This window comes from Schistocerca nitens, chromosome 2 (genome assembly GCF_023898315.1).
Source record: "Schistocerca nitens isolate TAMUIC-IGC-003100 chromosome 2, iqSchNite1.1, whole genome shotgun sequence".
In the NCBI taxonomy this organism is placed as follows: domain Eukaryota; kingdom Metazoa; phylum Arthropoda; class Insecta; order Orthoptera; family Acrididae; genus Schistocerca; species Schistocerca nitens.
The window spans coordinates 1096743965-1096757107 of record NC_064615.1 but is presented as its reverse complement, the minus strand read 5'-3'; the positions used below and the strand labels follow the sequence as shown (position 1 = coordinate 1096757107).

At 44.6% G+C, this 13143-nt stretch overlaps 1 protein-coding gene across 1 annotated transcript in view; it reads left to right on the top strand.

Moving 5' to 3' along the window:
* The window catches only part of LOC126235569 (translation initiation factor IF-2-like), a 137594-nt gene that overhangs the window by 63791 nt on the left and 60660 nt on the right, over positions 1 to 13143 (top strand). The gene's annotated exons all lie outside the window — the stretch shown is intronic.

Sequence of the window (13143 nt, the reverse complement as noted above, 5' to 3'; positions counted from 1 at the left end):
TGTACTAATACTTTTATACGTCTTTCTCTTATACATCCTTGTCAGTTTTATAAATTCTTATTGGTTTTGTGTTTTATTTAACTTTTAAAGCATTTCATCAGATTTTATCTCATCACTTGCCTCTGCCTGTTTACCTACCTGCTCACTACAGGCCCTACTTGCAACTTGCCTCTCCTCTATTTAAGTGCCACCTCCTTGCACGTCTCGGCAGTCCTCCCGTGTCCTCTCAGGACGCAAGTTGTGGTGACGTATCTCGACAGCATAGATTGTAACCGACTACATACAACATCTGTGTTATATAGTGTTTTTATCATGTTTGTAGACAAGTCGTTTTTCGACATTATTTAGTTTACATAACATATATTCAGTTTAGTAGTAGACGAATTCACACTACATTAATTTTTAATTTTCTGCTTTTATAAAGTGTATGGACGAATTTCTCTATATATGAGTTATTGTTGATGATGCCTGTTGCTACATTCTTCACCATTTGACTAATTCTGTTGCACTATATTGTTTGATACTGTGTAAATATCACTAGATAATGGAATTGGGAGCCGATCCGGCCGTAGTTTGAAATGAAAAGAAAACTACAGCTGGTGCTGACACTTCATTCAACACCATTACTACAGTTGCAAAATCTGCATCAAGATGCTCCATACGCTGGACAAGCGTCTTTCAGAATATTAAAAAACAAAATTGCACCACGAGAGAGTCATCCATATTGGCCACAAATTAATATTCATACAATTATCAACAGAAAAAGCTAAGCTGTAAACGTTGGTGGCCAATGGATGGATGTGCGATGCTCCATCGCAGTTTCACCACGCGGCTGGCAATGATTGTAAACAGGGGTCATGTCGATGCCATGGAATAAAGTGTTTACATACTTCATTCCACTTACACAGTTGAACAGTAACTATCTCTCGTAGGCAGGAGCATGAACAATGCTCGCGGGTGCCAGGGTTTGAGAGAGGACGTGCAGTAGGGCTCACGTGCAGTTGGGCTGGAGTAATCGGCGAATCGCTCGATGTTTGAAGAAGACGATGCCACTATTCGACGATGTCGGCAAGAATGGGTGAACCACGGCCGAACACAGCGTCAAGAAGGTAACGGTCGACCTAGGGAGACGACACAATGTGACGATCGAGCAACAGTCAGAGAGGCATTCAGAGCCCCGGACTGATCATTATCATCGATCCGACGTGCAGCTGGTGCTTCAGTGATCAGCCGGCTCTCAGGAAAGGTGCTGAACTCACGGCGCCCTCTACGCGGACTACCATGGACCTCTGACACCAACAAGGTTGTTTGCAATGGTGCCGGGTACGTTCGGTGTGAAATCTCATTGAGTGCGACCCCTGAAGACGGACCAGACAGTGGTGGGATACCAACCCGACTGTCGCCCACCACACGGCCCGACAAACTGGAGTGATGGTCTGCAGTGCCATTTCATTTCATAGCTGGACCGCTCTGGTTGTCATCCATAGCACCCTTACAGCACAGCGGTACGTCGACGACATTCTACTCCCGCTTCACTGCCCTTCGTGTAAAGTCATCCTGGGCTTACATTTTAGCAAGATAATGCCCGACCTCATATGACGAGAGTTTCTGTTGCTTGTATTCGTACTTGCCGAACCCTCTCTTTGCCAGCAACGCCACTGCTTCTCTCCGGACCTGAGAACTATTGGAGCATTATGGGCAGGACCCTCCGACCAGCTCGAGATTTTGACGATCTTACGCGCCATTAGTACAGAATTTGGCACGATACCACTCTGGAGGACACAACAACTCCGTCAATCAGTGTTAAGCCGAAGCATGAGGGCTAGAGTTGGACCAGTGCGTTATTGACGTGCTCAATTTGTGAAGCTCTTTCTCTTGGATAAACCATTCAATTTTTCTGGAAGTGTAATCATTAATTTCTCTGTACATTTACATCACATCTATCGATTTCCATCCCATTCGGATAATTGCTTCCTGGTGCATTGGATTTTATTTTCTTAGAGTGTATTTCTTAATTCTATCGGAATTCTCCCTACTGTTAACAGACTTTTCATCACTTCAAAAACTCCTTTGTCCATACGTAATTTGCTCCTTATTTCCTCCACACAACTTTCATGTTCTGGTACCAAACTTTCTAAGTACCTGAATGATTTTACTTACTCCAAAATCTTTTCTTTCAGTGATATTTTGAGAGAACTTTCACGTTTGCTGATTGTAATCGCTTTCATCTTTCGTCCCTTTATCCTCCCTACATACTGGTTTTCCAATTTTACGATCCTCCCCGTCTTAAATTGCAGTTCTTCCTCCGATTCAACAAATATTGCTTGATCATCTGCATACTTAATTTTCTTTATCCATTCTCCTCCTACGCTTATGGCGCTTGCTTTTTCTAATGCTTTATCTGTTCATTTCTCAGCGTAAATAATAAAATCACTGGTGTCAAACAGCATCCTTATATAATACCTCTTATAATACCAGGCTTATTTGTTTCTTCACCGCCATTTCTTACTACCTCTTTGTCATGTGTAGAATTCATTATACGTCTTCTGTCGTTTTCCATTCTATGTTGGCATCAAATTTAACTGTCTGGAATTCGTTAACAATTTCAAAGGAAGGTCAGAGCTTAAGCCGTGATCGGCCACGGTTACAGCTCTTCAGAATCATTCCGGCATTCCAACCAAGTGTTATCCGTCAATCAAAGAAAGCTTAATGTCGGAGGCTCAGACTGGGACCTGAAACCCGTTTCTCTGAAACACGAGTCAAGGGCTTCAACCTTTGCGCTATGTCACTCTGCCTGACAACTCTACCACATTGCACAGTTGGATGGCATAGTTGGATCTGCTTCTATGCGAATGAGAAGAAACGCGACCTTCCGTATGACCGCAGCTTACCTTTAAACCTATCCCACAATTAACTTCTCAGGTACTTGGGATTTAGGAAACCTGCCAAGTAATTACGAGGTGGAAACTCTGAACTGGGGGACTCAATCTCGCAGTAATATTCAGTTTTTCCAGAATGTCAGCAAAAGTTTCTAACACCATAAATCGATACGTCATTTTCTGTGTCCCCCTCACTATCTTTCCTTTTCTTTCAGTAGCGGTCTCACAGCGTGACACACAATATAACATGTTTTTATCAGTTTATTTATTTACCACATGATCCATTTCAGTATTTGTAATACTACATGTATGTATTGTGTGTGTGTTTGGAGTGGAGCGTAACGTAAGTGTTGTATGATGATGATGTGTAACGTCCCCGCCTGACGGACGGGCCACCATCACCAGTGTCACATGGCCTCACTGCGGAGAAGTTTGGTATTTAAACCAAGTATACAATCTGGCTATCAGTAACTTTACGCCACCACCCTTTCTCCCCGTGTCGGCCAAATACTGGAAGCGAAAATTTTTTCCACAAACCGGATTCGAACTAGCTTATCCTCAGGTCGAGCACCACCGCACAAGCGTGAGTTAGCGGCTTTTTTTTTTTTCAATCTATTCGTTGTATTTCATCGCGGCGGACGTCACATAACATCCGTTGACGTTCATCGTTAATCACTTCACTCAGTTTTTTTTATTGGAGAGGACAGTCAGCTCTCTGATCGAACACGCTGAGCTACCGTGCCGGCATCTCGACCACGGCGACAGGTAATGGAAGATGTTTCCATGTTATGGTAATACTGAGCTTCATTCCGTAAATTCAGAACTTGAAAAGGTAAACTCATTTACAGGAACTGGCATCTGCAGGCGTGGTAGAAAATTTTAAGTCACAGAATTGGGATGAAGGAATATACATCAACAATTATTATCTGAGCCATATTGTCTTGGGCTGGGGCATGACTCCAACAATGATTGGAGCAACTCTGCCGACTCCACATACAAAAGTGAGCTGAGAATGAAAGAAGATTAGAATGACATATAGTTAGTATGATGGACATCGCCATTGAAGCTTAACAACAGCAGCAGTAAGTGGCACCACAATTCGCGTAGTCAGGGAACCACTCATGATAGAGAAATTACTGTTTTTTAAATACCAAAAACTGATTTCCTACGAAAAATTGGAGTCTCAGCAAGAGAAATATGTAACAAAGAGTGGCAAAATTGCTTCAGAAGTAGGATAAGAGATTGAAGCACAAATGTGAGCTTAGTTACCGCGTGCATTACTGGTGCGACAATGCTGATATTGAAGGGATTTGACGACTAACATGAAGTCTGAGCTTAAATCACGACTACTTCAAGAAAAATCTACAATACATCGTCTCCAGGTGTAGCCTATATCTAGTAAAGATGAGGACAAAAATCACAATTTTTCGGTTACATAAGTGGGTGTAATAGAATGATTTTAGCATTTACAGTGGAGTGAAGCATCTAGAAAACCGTGAGAAGGGACAAGGAGTTAAAGAAGCCGATGAGAATTTTCATGGAACTTTTATGGCTGACAATGAACCATGTCACTGGGCAACAACTGTTCGCCATTAGTTTGAAAACATTCTGAACAATTCGAGCGAATGACTTGACCACCGAAATCGCCCAATTTTTAATGTTACTATGAGACATAATAGAGAGGTCTGTTCGCGCGCAAAATCCTGCACCGGTAACACTTTCGCAATAAAGAACGGCTCTATGGCAGAATGGCTCAGTATTTCTGCAGGGGACTTCCAACGACTTGTTCAGTCTATCATGACACGTCGAATTTCCGCACTACTCTGGGATAAAGAAGGTCCAGCACTAAAAGAAATCAGCGAAATTTCGATTACACGATAAGTCACAAAAATCTGAGGGCTGTAAATTCAACTAAATACTTAGGGATTACAATTACAAATAACCTAAATTGGAACGATCACATAGATAATATTGTGGGTAGAGCAAACCAAAGACTGCGATTTATTGGCAGAAGGCGCAACAAATCTGCCAAAGAGACTGCTTACACTACGCTTGTCCGCCCTATTCTGGAGTATTGCTGTGCGGTGTGGGATCCGCATCAGGTGGGACTGACGGATGGCATCGAAAAAGTACAAAGAAGGGCAGCTCGTTTTGTATTATCGCGAAATAGGGGAGATAGTGTCACGGACATGATACGTGAATTGGAGTGGCAATCATTAAAACAAAGGTGTTTTTCGTTGCGACGAGATCTTCTCATGAAATTTCAGTCACCAGTTTTCTCCCCCGATTGCGAAAACATGCTGTTGGCACCCACCTACATAGGGAGCAATAATCATCACGATAAAATAAGAGAAATCATGGCTCGCACAAAAAAAATTAAGTGTTTGTTTTTCCCGAGTGCCGTTCGAGAGTGGAACGGTAGAGAGACAGCATGAAGGTGGTTCATTCAGCCCTCTGCCAGGCACTTTATTGTGAATAACAGAGTAATCACGTAGATGTAGATGTAGATATTAGGAGGTATCCCATGATTTTTGTCATGATCAAATTTTTATTACATTATCGTGTAAAAATTTGAAGTAAATCGATCAAAAACTTTTCGAGATGTTTGGTAACAACGTTTCCCGTTGATATAGTAAATACGTATTTGTATACCACATATGCACAAAATATGTCGCAACCCTTATTAGAGTATCGCGTAAGGATTTGTAGTAAGTAACGACGTTAAACAACGACTCATCTATATGTAGTATTATAGATCTAACTACACATCAGTTGATACCAGTGTTATCAAGTTTTTTTCCCCCAACTGAACTCAGTAATGAACCGAACGTTACACCAGCGACACTGCTCCTGGATAGGCTTCCATGTTTTCAGATTAGACATATTTATTTATGTGTCCTTTGCTCTCAGCGCCCTAGGATCGTGACCTGTGTAAACGCGACCCTGCTGGTATGTACGATGCGAAAAACTACAGGGTCAAGGCCAACTCGAGATGAGAGGTTAAGGGATCAAAGAATCTGCGCTGTGCTTAACTTCTCCCGTAACTATACTCGTTTGTGAGGTCACGAATATCCCTACTAACGACAGCTGACAATCCAGTTACCCATTCGGTGCTGCACGAGGTTCGCAAACCAGTTGCTCGTTTTGCTCGTGTGTACAAGATGGGAGCATTACCGAGCGATGCGCGGATGCGGTGTGAAAAATTCGCCGCGCAGCATCCTGAATTGCTTCTGGACGGCTGCGGCGTTTAAGCGACAGTCGGGCCGCGTCCCGGCGGATTATCGAGTCGGCAGGTGCGCGCGCAGCCCGGCTCGGAGCGGCGCTCATAATCGCCGCCATTATTCCGTAAACACGGGCCTCGGCGCGGCGGCGTGTCCTCGGCTAGAATTACGCGCCGCGGATGCTCCCACCCATCCCTATTACCCTCGCCTTTATTGTTATTATTAAAGCTCGATAGAGGCCCGCGCTTTATAGGCTTCTTCACACGTTTGATTTTAATCTGGGGAAACTCGGGGCTCGATCAGCACTGGATGGAGCGTAATTTCCGGCGGTCCGCGTCTTCGGCAACAGCGCGGCTCCAGCACGTGCTGCTGGAACTCTGGCAGCTGGAGCGCGAGTAGATCGCGCTGGAGGCTTGTTTGTAGCTGAAACTCGTTCATGCGTGGCGGCTTGTCGGATGTTAGGCACGGGCATCAGCCGATGTCAGAGTGTCTCCTCTGCGGTGATCGCCTTTTGACGTCATCGCTTGCTGAAATGGCTGCTCCAAACGTCTCTTTGTTTTCAATCAAATATTTGACATGTAGCTCCTTGTATCTCCCTTGTTATCACTTCTGGTTTCGATTAGTAACCATCAACGCAGTATCTGTGTGTAACAAAAAAAAAAAAAAAAAAAAGGTTCAAATGGTTCTGACAAGGGAACCTCTCCATCGCACCCCCCTCAGATTCAGTTATAACTTGGCACAGTGGATAGGCCTTGATAAACTGAACACAGATCAATTGAGAAAACAGGAAGAAGTTGTGTGGAACTGTGGAAAAATAAGCAAAATATACAAACTGAGTAGTCCATTGGCTACATAGGCAACATCAAGGAGAACGTGAGCTCAGGAGCGCCGTGGTCCCGTAGTAGCGTGAGCAGCTGCAGAAGGAGAGTTCCTTGGTTCAAGTCTTCCCACGAGTGAAAATTTTACTTTCTTTATTTTTGCATAGTTATTATCTGTCCGTTCGTTCATTGACGTATCTGTTCACTGTAATAAGTTTAGTGTCTGTGTTTTGCGACCGCATCGCAAAACCGTGCGATTAGTAGACGAAAGGACGTGCCTCTCCAATCGGAACCGAAAACATTTGATCGCAAGGTCATAGGTCAACCGATTCCTCCACAGGAAAACACATCTGATATATTCTATACGACACTGGTGACGGCATGTGCGTCACATGACAGGAATATGTTGTCGACCCACCTAACTTGTACACTTGGCGAATGGGTAAAAAGATTCTTCTACCTTGCCCGATATAGGTTTTCTTGCGGATGTGATAATCACTCCCAAAAAAGTGATGAAAACATAAGAGTTTGTCACATAAAGTGAAAATAAAAAATTAAAGTTTTCACTCGATGGAAGATTTGAACCAAGGACCTTTCGTTCCGCAGCTGCTCACGCTACCACGAGACCACGGCGCTCCTGCGGTCCCAGTCTCCTTGATGTTGCCTATCTTCCCTTGAACTACTCAGTTTGTGTATTTTGCTTATTTTTTCACAGTTCCACACAACTTCTTCCTGTTTTCTCAATTGACCTGTGTTCAGTTTTTCAAGGCCTATCCACTGTGCCAACTTATAACTAAATCCGAGGGGGGTGCGATGGGCAGGTTCCCTTGTGAGCAGTATGGGAGTTAACATCTATGGTCATCAGTCCCCTAGAACTTAGAACTACTTAAACCTAACTAACCTAAGGACATCACACAACACCCAGTCATCACGAGGCAGAGAAAATCCCTGACGCCGCCGGGAATCGAACCCGGGAACCCGGGCGCGGGAAGCGAGAACGCTACCGCACGACCACGAGCTGCGGACTGTAACAAAAAACCTTAACATAACCATAAATACAAAGATCACAACCAGTTATACGTGGGCTATTCGAGAAGTAAGGAACGATCGGTCGCGAAATGGAAACCACTGTGAAAATCTGATGGAACTTTGCACAGATGTGGCAGTGTCTTTAGTGTGCTTGTCGATCGCTTCACGCCACTCTTTTCAGTTCAGAGCGCAAAGTGATGACGTATAAATGCCTAAAACAACAGTGTCTCCCGCCAAATTTGTCGATCTGGTGAGAGATTTCGCCTTAAGCTATGCATCCCACATAACAAAATGTCACGCGTTTCCCTCTCCAACACAATTTTCAGCCGCATTCTGCAGGAGCAGTGAAGACATTCCCGCAGCGTTTTCCATGGGAAGTGTTTTACCACCCACAATACAGCCCTTAATTGGCTGCCTGCGTTGTTCATCTCTGCTCACATGAACCGCTGACTACGAGGACAACATTTTGGCATAAACAACGAAAGGCAGACCAGCAAAGAGAATTGGCGGGGAGCACAGGCTCCTACTTCCTGTGAAGAGGGTACTGGGAAGTTTGTACAACACCACGACAGATGTCTAAGTCGGAGCGGCGACTATTTAGAGAGGTAACTGGAAGGTGGCTAACTGTTGCGAATAAAAAAAAGTTTTGATTTTCGCTGTGGTTTTCATTTCGCGACCGACCAGACCTTACTTTCCGAACAGCCCACGTACAACTCTACGTCAAGTGTCTATGTCGGAGCGGTGATTATGTGGAGAAACAGCTGGAAGAAGTAGCTAACTGTTGCAAATAAAACATTTTTGTTGTCACTCTGGTTTCCACTTCGCGGCCGATCGGACCTTACTTTCCGTATAGCTCACGTAAATGATGTGGTATAAGCTAGTATTTGCAGAAGTCTAAATATTATTTACGTACTATGTCGTATTAGAATGGCAATGCTATAATAAAGCACTATCAAAAGTTATGAACATATATTTAAATGTTAACGTTATTATTTACCAACACATGTGTGTATATACTATATAAGATACTAAAATTACCATGGTATGATAATTGGTAGAAGCCGACCCCGGGGTGAGTAAGTTTTGGTTCCGGAGAAATACTGGAACACACGAAGCAATACTGATTCTTCAACTTATCCCAGAAGATAGTTTGAACAAAGGTTAATCTATGCTTGTATTGTTTAGTGAGTAACAAAATTAAAGAGTCACTTTTTCGAAACCCCCTAATTGTCTCCCGCTGCAACGCATATGTTTGAATTTAGGCTCAAAGGTGCTTACAACTTGCCTTTGCAATGGTCCAAAGTGTAGCAGCTGGCGACGTCACCCTTGCCCTCGAGTACGGTTCAGACAGCGAGGTGACAACATACACACTAAAAAGGCCACAGTTTAGAAGTTTGTGTGAGCTGAGGATGTGTGACACGATGGGAAGGGCGTCATACCCCTTCTTACCCTCATTCACCCCTTGTTTGGCGCCTCTGCGATGAAGGTCAGAACCGGTTCCGGGATTGCAAAAAGGGAGTCAATGAGCCACCCCTTTCCTTGGCGCATTTATTCCCACACATTTCGCGGTCGTAAAAGGACAGTTTGAAGTACGACGAGCAACAGGACGACGTTCTTGACAAATCTGGACACTGCTGCCACCCCCTGAGCGTTTCAACCTTACTCTGAGGACATCGTGGAGCTGCAACACCGCTGAACATGGTGTCACCCCTTTGGAGTGTAGGGTGACAGCAATTGTCACAGTGCCATATAGGATGGGACCACTAGGGACCGTTCAAAATCGTTCAACGAAATATGAACAGTATCCGACGCTGTAAAATGATATTTTGCTTGTTCTTCCCTCCTTTTTCGCGCCGTTCTGTGTTGTGGTCATGGGAGGTTTCGACGATCATACATGCTTCAATAAAATGGCAAAGTGTCCCTGTAAGACCACCCAGTTCGACAAGACCATCGGTGCTACTCACGCACCTTTCTTAGGCACGTTAAAAAATGTACCTGCAGATTTCAGCCACAAGGCAGCTCTGCCGCCTGAGGGTCAGGCAACCCCTCGCCACCCTTAATTGAAATTTGCCTGTATTCAAGCGGCAGAGCAGTGAAAATGTATGAAGACGCGGCGCTTACCTTGCGAACAAATTCCCTGTAATGTTGTAAATAAAATCACCTCATACACAGACTTCGCAAGGAATGTTTGTTAGTTTGGTTAGATTACAGCAGTTACTGCAACAAATTAACGTTAAGAGCAAAATTCAAAAATTGCTAAATTGGTCAGGCGATTGGGTGTCACTTGTTTCATACGTCTGTACTCGAGATTTGCACACTGTTAAACATCCCTATGTCCACTGTTTCCGATGTGATAGTAAAGTCGAAACGTGAAGGGACGCGTACAGCACAAAAGCGTACAGGCAGACCGCGTCTGTTAACTGACAGAGACCACCGACAGTTAAAGAGGGTCGTAAAGTGTAATAGGCAGACGTATATCCTGACCGTCACATAGGAATTCCAGACTGCATCAGGATCCACTGCAAGTACTATGACAGTTACGCGGGAGCCACACATCTCCCCGGTAAATGCCAAACGACGCCTCGCTTTGTGTAAGGAGCGTAAACATTGGTCAATTTAACGGTGTAAAAACGTTGTGTGGAGTGACAAATCACGGTACACAACGTGATGATCCGACGGCAGGGTGTGGGTATGGCGAATGCCCGGTGAACGTCATTCTGCCAGCATGTGCAGTGCCGACAGTAAAATTTGGAGGCAGTGGTGTTATGGTGTGGTCGTGTTTTCCATGGAGGGGGCTTCCACCCCTTGTTGTTCTGCTTGGCACTGTCACAGAACAGGGATACATTTGATGTTTTAAGCAGCTTCTTACTTCCTACTGTTGAAGAGCAATTCGGGGATGGCGATTGCATCTTTCAACTCGATCGAGCACCTCTTCATTATGCACGACCTGTGGCGGAGTGGTTACACGACAATAATATCCCTGTAATGGACTGGTCTACACAGAGTCCTGACCTGAATACTATAGAACATCATTAGGATGTTTTGGAACGCCGACTTGGTGCCAGGCCTCACCGATCGACATCGATACGTCTCCTCAGTGCAGCACTCCCTGAAGAATGGGCTGCCATTCCCCAAGACACCTTCCAGCACCTGATTGAACGTATGCCTGCGAGAGTGGAAGCTGTCATCGAGGCTAAGGGTGGGCCAACACCATACTGAATTCCAGCACTACCGATGGAGGGCGCCACGAACTTGTAAATCATTTTCAGCCTAGTGTCCGGATACTTTTGATCACATAGTGTATCTCCTCCTTCACCCTCGGTGTCAGTCCATCTCCTCGTCCGCCCTTCTGTCTCCACGTTATCGCACTAACAGCAATAGGAGGTTACTGCTTCTTATGGGCATAGTATTCCTTTCCGGATTGGAACTAATATGTGTACCAAATTTGATTGACTTCGTTGCAGGGGTTTAGGGTGAGCTTTTTACCTATGGCTTTGCTCACATGCGCACGTCTCCAATGCATTTGACACAAATTCAATATATTTCACACTTATTTGTAGGCACGTTTCAACTGTATATATAGCGAATTACGCCCTGCAGTTTCATTTTCTCGCATCTTAATGTTATGACGCCGTATGTCCTGAACTATGTGCTGTACAATATTATATTTTTGCAGGTATGTCCAATGGTAGATATTCCCACTGTCTGCGAAATGTGGTGCCAATAGAGGTAGTAGTAAAGAAGTGATAAATTAAAACGCTCTGCTTTATTTGGCTGATTTACTTCATGAAGAGCGACAATGTAGTATGCGACAAACTTTTATCCATTCAACGTTTTGTGTAGGTCGACAGCGAGAAAAAACTCCGTAAAGGTTCGAAATCATGTGTAAATATTGCTGCAGTCGTCTGAGTACTCTCATTCTCAAGTACTGGATGACTAAAGTATGCATACCGATATTTTAGCTTCGTGGAATACACTCCTACCTCTATCCCTTTGATATGTGGGTGGTCCTTACCCGCACAATGATTTTTTCCATACAGTAAATGATATGTGTACCAAGTTTGGTTGAAACCGGTGCAGTGGCTTAGGAAGAGATGTGGAACATACATACATACATACGTACATACATTCACTGACATGCCAAAACGTTATGACCTTTGTCCACCGCGACGTTGGAGTCCGCCTGGTGGCGTTGCGGGGGCGTGAAGCGGTAAAAAAGCATCCAAGCGGGGCAGACACGGCGGGGGGATCACCCTGACGAAGTTATGGGCTGCAAATGGGGAAATCCATTGAGATAAGCGACTTTGACAAACGGAAAATTATTTTTAATCAGAGCCTGTGAGCGACAATGGCGAAGCTGGTCGAATGTTCACATGCTACTGTCATGAGCATCTACAGAGAGAGGTAGAAGGAAAGTGAAACTACCATCAGGCGCTAAATGCTTGGAAGACCACGACTCTTCACAGAACGTGGGGTTAGGAGGTTTGTCTGCTCTGTGGCGATCTGTGACATCTCTGCCGAAAGAGGAAAATGCTAGTGCAAGCACAAGTGTTTTGGAGCACACTTTCATCATACAGTGTTGAATATGGAGCTCCGCAGCAGACCACCCCTACGTGTTCACATGTTGACCCAACGACTTCGTCAATTACGATTGCAGCGGGCACAAGACCATCGCGATTCGACCGTCGGTCCATGGAAACGTCTCGTTTCTACGGGTGAATTACATTTTTGCTACATTAGGTCGATGGTCGTGTCTGCAAGCACCGTCATCGAAGTGAATGGCAGCTCGAAGTGTGCAGCACGCCACGGACGCAGGCTGGTGGCAGCAGTATTAGGCTGTTGGAGATATTCTCCTGAAGCCTGCATGGGACCTGACATAGGAATCGAAGAAACGCTGACAGCTGGGAACCACCTGCATCGGTTCATGCTTGATGTCTACCCTGACCTGAGGGCGATGTCGTCTTTCAACAGTATCTCGGAGTGAAAATCGTGCTAAAGTGGTTTGAGGAGCGTTATAGCTTACAGTAGAAGAGATTTGCTTCACGGTATCTAAGATCAAGAGTTGCTCATAGATCTTAAAGTATGCGTTTTAGAACCCATCTTTACTTGACTTTTTTGTTTCGAATGATCATTCCTTTCATATCCCTGAATATTGGTCATCACTTCTGGAAAACCCTGTATACGAGGGGCGTTTGA